At 34.2% G+C, this 13,947-nt stretch overlaps 1 protein-coding gene across 1 annotated transcript in view; it reads left to right on the top strand.

Moving 5' to 3' along the window:
* Window positions 1–13,947, top strand: part of KLHL1 (kelch like family member 1) — a gene marked incomplete at both ends in the record, with an annotated part of 384,888 nt that overhangs the window by 263,079 nt on the left and 107,862 nt on the right. The window lies entirely within an intron of this gene.

Genomic DNA, 13,947 nt, shown 5'->3' with positions numbered 1-13,947 from the left:
ATTAGTTCTCTTTATCTTTTTAGATTACACAGAAGACACATATACACACATATATGTTCATTCATGTCTTGTAGCACATACACTGAAAGTTACAGGCAAACTGTGTATACTCTGTTGAATGAATGCCAATTTCCATTTTTAAATGGTATATTTCACAATGAAAAGTTATCATGTATGATCAATTGCATTTATAAATATTGAGAGGACAATTGTTGTAAACACTAAATGATGAATAAATATGACCAAAACATAACTATAGTTTCAAAACAACAACAACAACAACAACAAAAAAAACCTGGAGTGTTAATTTGAATTTTTATCTTTTCAATAGCTGTTACTCTTTAAATAATCTTTTTTTCAGGGTTCCTATATTTAATTTTCTGGTTTTTTTTGTATTAGACAGTTTATGTATTTACATTTAAAATAATATCCCCTTTCCCAGTATCTCCTATCCCATCCTCCATCCCCTTCTTCTCTGTGGATGCTCCTGCTCTCAGCCACTGAATTCCACCTCAACACCATGTCCTTTCCCATTTGTTGACATTTTTTCTTAGAGCATACACCATTGGTGTTCACTTAGGCAAAATTTCTCATGTGCCTATATGTTCGAGGCTCTTCCCTACATCCTATTCTATTACTTTCAGTGTATTAGTTTCAGTAATTAATTAAATATTATGTTCAATTACCTAACCTAATTTATATTTTTATACAAAAATTGAAATGTATATACACACACACAGATGTGGGCTTAACATTCTTTTGTGATAGAAAGTTAAAAATGATGAAAAAAATAAATGTGTAGATATGAAGTTCCACTTCAGAAAGACCATGAACTATTTAAGAAATGTGAAGTATTAAAACAGATTTTTACAAGGAATAACTAATATTAACTTGTGATGAATCCTATAAATCAGCAAAGATCTAAGACATTCTCCTCTGCTTGGGAACTCTGAATGTCTTCTCTAAAGATGAGGATGCAAGCCTTTCAGTTCTTTCTCTAGATCTTTCATTCAGGTCCCTATATTCAGTTTGATTATTAGATGCAACCATCTTCATCTGTATCTATATGAGTCTGGGAGATCCTCTAAGGAGATATTCATATCTGGTTTCTGTCAGTAAACACTTCTTGGCATAAGAAATAGTGCTTGGATTTTGTGGCTGCATATGAGGTGGTTCTCCAGGTGAGGTGGTCTGTAGATTTTCTTTCTTCAATCCCTGATCCTTTGTTTGACCTTGTATTTCCTCCCCTGATTTTCTCTCCCTGATAAGAAGGACTGAGGTATCCACATTCTGGTGGTCTGCATTCTTTTTGAGCTTCATAAATTTTGTGGATGGTTTTTTGGGTATTCCGAGTTTTTTGGGGGTTGTGGGTTGGGGGCTAGCCTCTTCAACTGATGGTACTTGGTCAACTGGCAGTCAACATGCAGAAAAATACAAATTGATCCCTTCTTATCTCCTTATACAAAGCACAAGTCAGATGGTATCAAAGACCTTTACATAAAATCAGGTGCACTGAACCTAATAGAACAGAAAGTAGGGAAGAACATAGAACTCATAGCCACAGGGAATTTTTTTCTGAGCAGAAAACCAATGTCTTATGTTCTAAGATCAAGAATTAACAAATGGAACTGCATGAAATTGCAAAGCTTCTGTAACGCAAAGACCATTGACAAAATGACAAAATGGCAACCCACAGATTGATAAAAGATCTTTACCAATCTTACATCTGATAGAGGGCTAATATTTAATATGTACAAAGAACTCAAGAAGTTAGACCTTAGGGAATCAAATTATTCTATTAAAAATGTGGTACAGAGCTACACAGAGACTTCTCAGCTGAGGAATATCGAATGGCTAAGAGGCACCCAAAGAAATGCTCAACATCCCTAGTCATCATGGAAATGCAAATCAAAACAATCCAAAAATTCCACCTTACACCAGTCAGAATGGCTAAGATCAAGAACTCAAGTATCAGCAGATGCTGGCGGGGATATGGAAAAAAAGGAACACTCCTCCACTGTTGGTGGGATTGTAAACTGGTACAACTACTCTGGAAATAAGTCTTGTGGTTTTTCCGGAATTTGGGCATAGTACTATCTGAGGACCCAGCTACACCACTCCTGGGCATATACCCAAAAGAAGCCCCAACATCTAACAAGGACTCATGCTCAACAGTGCTCATAGCAGCCTTATTTATAATAGCCAGAAGCTTGAAAGAACCCAATGTCCTTCAACAGAAGAATAGATACAGAAATTGTTAAACATGTACATAATGAAGTACTACTCAGCTATTAAAAACAACAAGTTCATGAAATTTCTAGGCAAATGGGTGGAACTTCAACTATCATCCTGAGTGATGTAACACAGTCACAAAAGAGCACTCAAGCTATGCACTCCCTTGTAAGCAGATACTAGCCTCACCCCAACACCCAAAAAACTTGAAATTCCCAAGAAGCATAATTTTTAAATCTATGGATTAGCTGTATTTTTAATGATAAGAACATGTTTATATTTCCAAACTTGAATAATTTTTATTATTCTTTCATTTCTCCCCAGTCCCATTTCTCCTGCAACTCCCCTTGCTTCCATGAAGGTGCTCGATCTCCTAATCATCCTTTTTACCACAGTGCATTGGCATTCCTCCACTTTGGGAAAATTTGCCCTCACAGGACCAAAGGCTACTTCTCCCACTGATGTTAAAAAATGATATTCTCTGCTACATATGCAGCTGGAGCCATGGGTATCTTCATATTTGCTCATTGTTTGTTGTTTTAGTCCCTGGGAGTTCTGGAGGGTTGTTTGGTTGATACTGTTGTTCTTCCCACAAGGTTGCAAACCCTTTCATCTCCTTCAGTTCTTTTTCTAGCTCGTTCACCAAGAAACCCTGTTCAGTCTGATGGTTAGCTGCAAGCATCCTCAACTGTATCTGTATGGCTCTGACAGAGTATCTGAGGAGGCATCCATATCTGGTTCCTGCCAGTAAGAACTTCTTGGCATCAGCAATAGTGCTTGGGTTTAGTGGCTGTATATAGAATTGAATCCAGGTGGGGCATCTTTGAATGATTTTTTTTTCTTCAATCCCTGCTTTTCTACTTGTCTCAGTATTTTCTCCTGTGGGTGTTTTATTCTCCCTTCACACAGTACAGAGGCATCTACATTTTGTCCTTCCTTCTTTTTGAACTTCATAAGATCTGTGAATTGTTTCTTGGGTATTCAAAGATTTTGGGGGGCTAGTATCCATTTATCAGCTTATTGGCTATTACTTTCTTAAAGTTTTGTTTTTCCTTGGCAACAGTCTGAAAATAACATGTGCTTTTGAAATGGAATTACATGTCTTAATGACAAAGAAATATACATAAGATTGATTCACTTACCACCAGCATTTTTCCAGTTTCATCCCTTAAACACAACCGATAAATTAATTGTATACAGATTTCCCTACAAACACTAACAGAAAAGTAAATTTTAATGAAAACAATGAATTAAAAATTTTCATTAAGCCATATTTCTAGAAAGAGTCTAAGTATCTATGACCCAAGCAAAATTATGCTTTAAAAATTATTATTAAAATTTGAGTCAAGTAACGTTTTAAAGGTTCACACCAATAATATAAATATTATTATTCATAAACCATAATATTCTCTTTTTTAGCTAACACTAAACTAAAACCATGCATATCTATTTTTAGTAGTCTTACAAATTTAGTTATACTGAAAGCACCTATTTTCAACTTTTTGATCTATTCAAAATATTTGTCATAGTATTTGAACTTACAAAATGTCAGAATTGAACACTGAGAACCCATACATTTGAGTGGATGATATGATTTAATATCGTGCTTGTCTTGTTCATTTTCTACTCATATATCCAATTCGGTGTCATAGACATTAATGCAGTTCACCACAGCTACATCAGCATATGTATTATTAACTAGATTATAACAGCTATGTAGAGTTGCTTATATTTACCTTTGGTGAGATGCAATAACTGTAGGTGTTTCTGTGTGTGAGTTGACAGATGAACACACTTATGAAATTAGTACACTAGGGAAACATGCCATTTTTCCTAAGTCTCCTTGTGTGGGTCTACAGTCAGTGTTCTCCTCTGTACTTCCAAAGACTATCTGCTGAGCTTGGGAAATGTCTTGGTGGGTAAATAACATGTTGTGAAAACATAAGACTTGAAGACAAACATGTAAACAGGTGAGTTTTGCAGCACATAACTCTAACTCCATCACCATTAGGGTAAAAGATAGGATGATCTGCGGAATTTAATGTTGAGTTCACCCAGATGAAAGGATGAGCCTAGGCTTAGAAAGAGACTGTCTTTCATATATAATTCATAATATATGAATATGTTATTATTATCATTTCTAATATTAATTGGACAGGCTGCTTAAGATACGAGACTCTGACTTGTGACTTCATATATGCATTCACTCCACACATGTCTATGTGCAGCCATGATTTATCACTACTTAAGACATACAGTTTACAAAACTGTTTATTATACAAAATCACATAAAAATCACACTTTCACAAAACTTCATCAATGATTACATCAATGATTATGAATCATAAAATGGGTTGCTGTCATTACTTCTAAATACTACAAAAACTATTATGTATTAACTTTTATCTTCCCAAACATTGCATTTAAATATGAACATATTTTCTTCTTTTATTGTATATTTTACTTATTTACATTTAAAATGTTATTCCCTTTCCTGTCTTAAGCACTAACTGCTTTTCCAGAGGTCCTGAGTTTAATTCCCAAAAATCCCATGGTGCCTTATAACCATCTGTAAAGGGATCCAGTGCCTTATTCTGGTATATCTAGAGAGAGAAACATATAAATGTGTACTCATATAAGTAAAATATATACACATTCTTCTCAATCCTGTGACTGCAAAATAGAATTTGATAGAATTTGATCCCAATATATACAAATGTGTGTTCTTTATAAATATAAAAGTTTTTTAATTGTACATTTGACCACAGATAATACAAATAAAGTTTTCTTCTATCTTTTTTAAATTATTTTAGATACACTTACACATTTGGTACTAAATATGAATTTCTGGTAATTTTGCTAATATTTTTCTTCCAAATAAGGGACACTATGTCAGGCTAGGTAGATGACTATCTACCTTGTTTACTATCAAGATTAGAGTAATGTCCAAATCTTATATGTTAAAAAAAACAGGATTGATTCCCTCAAGTTGTTCTCTGGACGCTGTCCTTAGATTGACTCATATACGCATATAGACAAAGTAAATAAATGAATAAGAAAAAGAAATATGATCCTTCAAAAACTTTAGAAAAATAGTATTGGAAATATAGAATACAACACATTCAGTCCACTCCTGAATTTTCTCATTTTTCTGTATTTTTAAGGTTTTCAAATAATAATTATCCTAAAACATTTGCTGATCAACAATTAAAGTAACTACGATTAATTCCAGTAAAAAACTATCCCAAAAACTCTCTTATATTTCAGCTTAAGCTATACAGACGGTTACAGTCTCAAACAAATTATCAAACAATGAATGGAAATATTATTAGACATAGAGAAAGTTGAATGCAAAAGTCAGCAGGAAGGTAGGGCACGTGAGCTCTATGGCTGCTGTATGTGGTGTTATGACTGAAGAAGACACACTCATGAATGACATTGGACATGAACAATGTGAACTGAAACATCTTCCTTCTAAACACAAATACGTTTTTGCTTTATTTAATGATCAAGGCTTGGTTACTATCTCCCCTTTTCTCCCCAAATTAGGAGTATTTTAAAAGTAAGTGTCTAACTGTATATGACCTGAAGGCCAAGTGCAGCCAATCATTTTTATGTGGTTTCTAGTCTGTATTTCTTAGATTTTAATGGTTGGAAAAAATAAAAGAAAACTGATACAATTTTATGATTGAATTTGATTGGCATGTTTCATATATATATTTTAGACTCCATGAAGTTTTATTGGGTGTTTTTCATTTGTTTACCTTTTATATGGTTCATTTTACTCTGTCTTTTGTTTTTATTTCCTGGCATTTTTAAAAGAGGGAGAGAGGTGTTTGTGTGTGTGTGTGTGTGTGTGTGTGTGTGTGTGTGTGGGTGTGTGTGAATGAGTGAGAGAGAGATGAATTGAATAACAGATTCAATTATAGAAAAATAATTTCTAGAAAAAACTGTGATGTCAAAATGACACTGTAATATAAACAAATATAAAGTACTAGCCAGTAAATCAGCAGTTTCTAAGCAAGTTTAAAATATCATAATAAATGAATCCTCTAGTCAAGCTGATTCTACATCTAATGGTATTCCTCAAGGATTTGATAGAAAACTCATCCTTCTGTGACAGTTTGTTGACTAGGATGCTAAAAATTTAAATAAAAGATGAACATAAAATGTTTGGATGCAATTCTTGAACTACGAGTAATAGAAGTCCATTTTAATTGCTTGTCTACAATTGACTTTATAACTATTACTGATGTTTGCTTGCAATTTTCACTTCTAGTTTGTCCCCCTTTGTGTGTGTGTCTGTGTGTGTGTGTGTGTGTGTGTGTGTGTGTGTGTGTGTGTGTGTGTGTTCTCCTAGGAGCTTTACCATAAGGAAGCAATATAGACTTACATGAGATTGAAAGTCTGTCACCTGCCAGCACTGACTGGAATAAACAACGTGGGATAATGGGACGAGAATATATCCAGGAACAATTTGTGGACTGGAAAGAGGGAACATAGCTTCCACTTGATGGAATTAGAGTAATGGTGTCATACTTTATCAAACATGACACTTGCTGCTTAGAGATGGGCGTTATTGAAGCTAAAAAAAATCTATGCATATCACAATCATAAAAGTGAGGGTTGTCTATGTTAGTCATGAGGCTTAATTATGTTCTCAGCTATGAGGAAATAGAACTAGTATGTCATGGTAAGACGTGAAGGTTCCTATGAAGATTTATCTTTTTTTTTTAATTATCCAAAGTAGAATAAAGATCTTGAAACATAAGCTTTTCTTGTTGACACAGCTTCATTCATGTGCTTATCTAAGTACGGTGTAAGCACAGACTAGCAGAAAATAGTTTCATGTCAGACTAAACCAATTGTAGTAGACTATTTAGTTTTAGGGGATGTATTAAGTTAAAAATTCTGAGTATCTTTCAAAACTATAGTCCTAGCAGACTTTAGTAGATGCAATTGGTAACACAATCAAATTATTGGACTATTTCATTTACCTTGTTACTCAGGATGGCAATAGATACTACATGAAACTGAGTAAAATATACCTTGCCTATGGCAAGGTCAAGTCCATGGGTACAGTATATGCACTCAGTGGTTAACTGAGTGGGCAAGTAGGTTTCATTTCTTTTTGCTGTATTACATCTTTGTTTATGGCCTACTGGTAGCCAGAGACATATAATTAATTTGACTAACAAAGGCAGTCCAGTCAGCTAGCTGTAAATATTCCATGAGACTAATAAGCAAATGCTCTTAATATTACTAAAGATAAAGGAGGGAAGAAAGAAGTTACAAGTTTACGACCATGGAGAAAGTTAACTACTATCTAAAAATGATGAAATGACTTCCATCCTTTGTTCATTATACAGTGAGTAAGCCATGATATATTCACACTCAATCTATTCCTTGCAGTTGCTTATGTATTACATAAAGAATGTGTCTATCTTTAGAGATAAGCATGGTAGGTTTTCTCTTATTAAAGGACTTGTCAAGATCATTTTAGTCTGAATCTGTCTATTACTATCCCATTGTTGAGAGACAAACCAGAAAGTGACATATTGGCTGATATTAGATTTGACCTGGTTCTTTTACTTCCTTGCCTTGATGTATATACATAGTTCTACTGTCAAAAACTTTTAAAGCAGAGCTCTTCATTCTGAAATTCCATAATTGGATATTCTGAAGCACATCACTGAGCATAACTAAATTTGGCACAAAGGAAATAATTCATTTCTAATTCGGTGTAATAAAACCTAAACCTTTCCAAGTATCAAGTTACAATAAGATGCCATCCTGATTTATTATATTAATGAGTAAAATAGATTTAATAAAACAATGCTGTGGTTTGTTTTCTGAGTACTGACCTTCTGGATGCTTCTTTTTTAACCCAAGTCAGCCACTTTGGTTCCACTTCAGTTATTTTTCTTTGAACTTAAAGCACATCGTGGAGATTACTGGTTCAAGGTCACTGCTTTTCACAAAGCTATAGAAACAGCTCAAAGCCAGGAATCACAGCTTGTCAGCCTAAGCTGGCTAGGCTTTACACACAAGCTCTGTCTTCTGGAATTGTTGTTCACCTGTCAGGTTGTTAAGAGTATTTGTCCAGAGAATCACAGTCCCCAAGGACACCAGGGGAAGAACTGAGTTAAATCACTGTATCTGCTTTCTTACTAATGTTTTTAGATTTAGGTAAGATGCTCATGAGTTAAGTGAAATTTGTGTTGCTATCCTTCCCAGAGTCTTTAACACAGGGCACTGTCGCCCTCATGCCAAACTCAATTAAAGGGAACAGAAGGCGGCTGTCCCAGGTGAAAAGTGAATTACCATTCCATGCCACTTGCTGTTACAGCTTTGTCTCTTCTGTGACAATTGAAACTAAAAATGTATCTCATACTTCTCATGATAGCTGACATACTGGATCAAAACCATTGAAATTTCTTTTAATGATAATGTTATTTAGCTTCATGGGAGAATATTTTGACTACATTATTATATATTCTCTAGGAGTTTTAAGAAAAAATGAATGACTGCTGGTTGTTTTATGATAAAATACCTGTTGAAATTATAAATCATTAAGTATCCTATATTCATTTTGATCAATCTTAGTAAAATATATAAGTGATAATGAATTTTTTTCCATGCTAATATAGTAACTCTTCATTTGTATTTGATATTTTATGCGATTACATTTAAATTGTTATCCGATTCCACCCATCACCCTGCTTATGTGAAGATGCTCCCACTTCTACCCACATATTCCCACCTCAATGCCCTGGCATGCTCCTACACTGCAGAAATGAGCCTTCACAAGACCAAGGGCTCCTTTTATAGGTCAACTCAGAGCCTACATTTCTGAATATGAGTTTTGCATATGTTTTGCAAATATCTATACCTTGAAATTCCACTATATAGTTATTCTTTGATAGAGAAAGAGACTTGCCAAGGATAAATTGCCAAGATCTATTGAGACAAAAAAATAAAATAGAGTTAAGAAGTCCTCAAGCTGTCACCAATTATGACAATATAAATCACAGTGAAGTGAGAACATTTTAATGCATCAGAAAACTTTTCAAGAGTTATATTTTTAAAAGAAATGATCATTTGGGAAACAGGAAAAGTATGTTTTCAAGTGTTGATACCTGTAGATGGAAATTAATGGGACTTCTTGTCCCTCACGGCACTTTGATGCAATATGTATTTTTCCACACTTACAAATTTACTAGTGAACAGTGTTCAAGGCATTCAATTTTTCTTTCATTTATTTTCTTGTATTTTGGACTAAGGCTAAAAAATTGAAACCACATTACTAGATAAACGGGCATTGAGACATCAGCATCTCAATCCTAACATGAAAAAAGGGCTTGATTTAGCAAATGAGGGAAAAAAAAAACTTTATTTACAAATACCATGCTATATGAGTACAACTGTCAAGTAGTATGAATTTATTGTGCTTAGAAAATATACATTAAGAATAAGAACAATGGACTGAACTCTCAATAATGCTTTAAAATATTAGCTAATTTTCTATGAAGGTATATTGACTATGAGTTCTTTGATATAAATAGGTAGAAATGTAATAAATCTAAATTTGGCTGATCATAATAAAGCTCTCTTTCCTTTAATATCAGTACCTGAATTATGAAATAACAGATTATAATTTTAACGATATAATAGAGGATGACATTGTCTGGCATCAAGAGGAGGAGAAGCCCTTGGTCCCATGAAGGCTCATTTCCCCAGTGTAGGGCACTGCCAGGGTGATGATTTGGGAGTGGGAGTGTCTTCATAGAAACAGGAGATAACAATTGAAATGAAATTACATAGGATATATTGGGTGGCATCATCCACATCAGGTGATAAGATGAGGATGAAAAAGAAAACTCAAGATTTAACCCCAGTATTCTATATCCTCTATTCAGGATACTTCCCCTACTAATGTTTCTTTCATCTTTCAAAATAATGAAATCAACTGTGAACCAGGGTTTCACTATTTATGAATCTATATGGGGCACTTTATGTTCAACTCATAAAATTTGCACAAATATGGTAAACCATATGGCCATATTGTAATGTGGAATGTATTTATTCCATCTCCAAGATTCTGAGCACATCGAACAGATCCTATATTGCTCAAAAATCCATGTTGAATATATGTTGTGGGACTGGAATCAACTTATCTATGGGGATTTGGAAAAGAAAAATAATTCACATTCTTTTTTCAGATGGGAGGAATGGGTAGAGCAAAAGAGGGATGTGACCCAAGTTTTACCCTTTCAAAGTCTACAGGCTTCATATGCTGGGGCTCCCCCTCTGACATCTGAAACATGTGATGGCATCATTACTAATGTCAGGGATTGTCCATGGGGTGAACCAGTCATTGCTTGCCAATTCCTACCATCTCTGCTCCATCTTTCCTCTTACACATCTTATAGGGAAGACACATTTTGGGATGAAGGTTTTGTGGGTGGGTCGCTCTCCTTATACTTCCACTTTGATTCTTACTTAGGTGCAAGAGGTGACCACTTTAGGCTCCATATTCCTGACTGCAAGAAGTCTTGGTGAAAGTGACCACCTATTATCACTATGACACCACCATCCTTGATCTTAAGAATTACATTATCAGGGTTAGTCATAGCAATGACTATACATCCTTTACACTAATTTTCAGTGTTAGTCAGACTCTTATCAATTGTGACAAAAAAAATTGAGAGGAATTTACAAGGAGGAATGGCTTACTCTGACTCAGTTTGAAATATTTTAGATATGGTTTGTCCTGCCAATTGATCTGAGCCATGTCAGTGAAAACTCATTACTAATGTAACTATTAATCATCAATAATTAATTATAGGCCATCAATAAATGATTAACTTATCTTTGTAATTAATTAAGATTATTTTCTTCCTCACTTGTAATTAATCAAATGACTACGAAATATATAGCGTATTTGATGTTATTTTCTGTAGTTGCTTTCTCTTAGAGATTTCCAATTTTTAAGATTTTTTTTCCAGTAAACTACAGTTGTACACTTAAATTATTAATGTTTAAATGCTATTATGATGTAATTATGATTATGTGGCTAGTATATTAATGTCAATAATAAGAGCTTTGTCTCTGTTATCACGTGTGTCATAAAAAATCTACTTGTTTTTAACATTTTTTCCTAAAATGCCTGTCATTTTTAGCTGCTTCCTGAAAGCAAATATATTTCATGTTGTAATCATCTCATAATGATCTGATTGCCTCAAGATCATCATCAGTATCAGACAACGAGTCTCCCTAAGTATTTCGTAAATTGATTTTCCCATTTAATAACAATAAATGATTGCTCAGTGGTAAATTGATGCATGTTTTCCACTGGTTGCTCCTCCAGTGATAGCTCTTTGCAGCTCTCAGCTGCCCCAGTTTTTTTTTTTTTTTTCTAATTTATGGGTTTGTAAAAAGGCCTAGGAGTCAGGTAAATCAGTTTATTAATGTTCCATTAAAATGATAGAAAAGTGGCTTTTTAAAAAATTAGAGCTTTTCTAGTGAGTTGAAAGGAGGACATTTATCACCAGCTTAGGTGTCTTTTTTTTTTTAACATCTATTTTGTCAGTTCAAAGAACATATCATTGAGCTTTGTGCTGCATGTGTTCAAGATAAATGAGGTTGCTAAATAATTGAATTATGCATATTGCAACAAATCCTGCCTTATGTAAGGTCAAAGCAGAATCCATACGCTCTAATTGCTGTCAGCACATTTGCTTTTATCAATAAATTCTATCCACAGAGATTGTGCTTCAATAACAATATGAACATTTTTTTTCAACATTCATGTTTTGAGAAGAGACTGCCTCTTGTCTCATGAGGAAAGGGTATTTTTCTTTCCATTGTATCTTCCACTTTCTATTAAGGTTGGATGGTGAGTGCACTCTATATAATAAAATACAAATAAAGTTAACAAACCTTTGCTGCTCTAATATATGTGTAAATTTAGATCATGATCATATATTATCTCAGATTCCATCAATTTAAAAAAGTCTGAGGTGGATGGCTTAAGTTCTCTGTGTTTTTCTTTTTCATTGTATATTTTATTTACTTACATTTCAAATGTTATCTCTTTCCCCAGTTTTCCACTCTGGAATTCACCTATCCCATTCCCCCTCCCCCTCCCTCTATGAGTGTTACTCGACCCACCCACTCCCTCCCATCTCCCTGCTCTGTCATTCCTCTACACTGGGGTATAGAACCTTCACAAGGCCAAGGACTTCTCCTCTTCTTGATGCCTGATAAGGCCAATCTGCTACATGTGTTGCTGGACCCATGGGTCCCTCCATGTGTACTCTTTGGTCGTTGATTTAGTTTCTTGGAGCTCTGGGGAGTCTGTTTGGTCAATACTGTTGTTCTTCCTGTGGGCTTGCAAACCCCTTCAGCTCCTTTAGTTCTTTTTCTCATTCCTCCATTGGGGACTTCATTCTCAGTTCAATGGTTGGTTGAGAACATCTGACTCTATTTCTCAGGCCCTGGCAGAGCCTCTCAGGAGACAGATATATCAAGCACCTGTCAGCCTGCACTTCTTTGCATCCACAATATTATCTGGGTTTGGTGACAGTATATGGGGTAGATCTCCGCAGTCCCTGGATGGCCTATTAATAACTGTAAAGAATGAAATCTGGTCATAACTGACCTCTTGGATGATGTATAGTATTCTTCCAAATTCAAAGTGTATTCAGATTGTCTAGATAAATCTCTTCTTATAATTAGATGACTTTGATGCTGCCTGGCCCTTGGATTCCTACAAAGGTTTTGAATTATTTCCCTCGTGTTCCCTACATCTTCATTCATTATGTTTTTATCTTCTGTTTATGTCCCAAATTCCACAGTTGCTTTCTTTATTAATACATGGTCAAAGTACTACATTTTCCATTGTTCATATCATCAAATTGACATAGAAACATCATCTCTGGCCTCTTGAAACATAAGCATATAAGTCAAGAGAGTGATGTTTTATTATAATCAGACGTTCTCAAAATAAGCTAAAAATGTCAGCAAATGAACAGATGTTTAAATTTGGCCAATCATTTATATTTAATATAAATGAACGGTGAAGCATGAAAAAAGTAAAATTCATTATATTGGGTTTAAAAGTTACATTATTTTTGGACCAAAAAATCTGTAGTACACTAGTAAAGAACTAAACTTCTATTCATAAAATAGATCTAATTACATTTTTATGAAAATGGAATTCACTCAGCCTCAAAAGTTTTAGAACAAATTAAATGCTCATTAATTTACAAATCACTACTCAACTCATTAACATATTTTGATTAAATTTAATAACATTTCAGTTGTTCTCAAATCAAAGATTGTGTTTTCTAGTTACTTGACATGAGCTGGAATCTCTGTTCACATTCCTCCACTGAGTTATTGCTTTGAATTCCCTCCATAATTGAGTGTAATCTGAGAGTTGTGAACTGAAATAAAACATTTTCCTCACATGTTTGTATCATGGCAACAGTAATCCTAACACAATTATGTGTTCACAATTTATATGAGAAATTGTACCATAACATGTTTTACTAGTGGTTTCATTATTCAAATAACATAACAGAAATTTTACCCTTTAAATATATGCTTTAAAACATGTTCTCAAGTGCTTCATTTTTACTTATAAATTTCAGAATTATTAAAAAGTGAGCATATAAAAGTCCAGAATTATAGAAATGATAATTCCCATTG

Source organism: Micromys minutus (assembly GCF_963924665.1).
Source record: "Micromys minutus genome assembly, chromosome: 5".
NCBI classification, from domain to species: domain Eukaryota; kingdom Metazoa; phylum Chordata; class Mammalia; order Rodentia; family Muridae; genus Micromys; species Micromys minutus.
The sequence above is the reverse complement of the archived record's forward strand: the minus strand, read 5'-3'. Positions and strand labels throughout refer to the sequence as shown.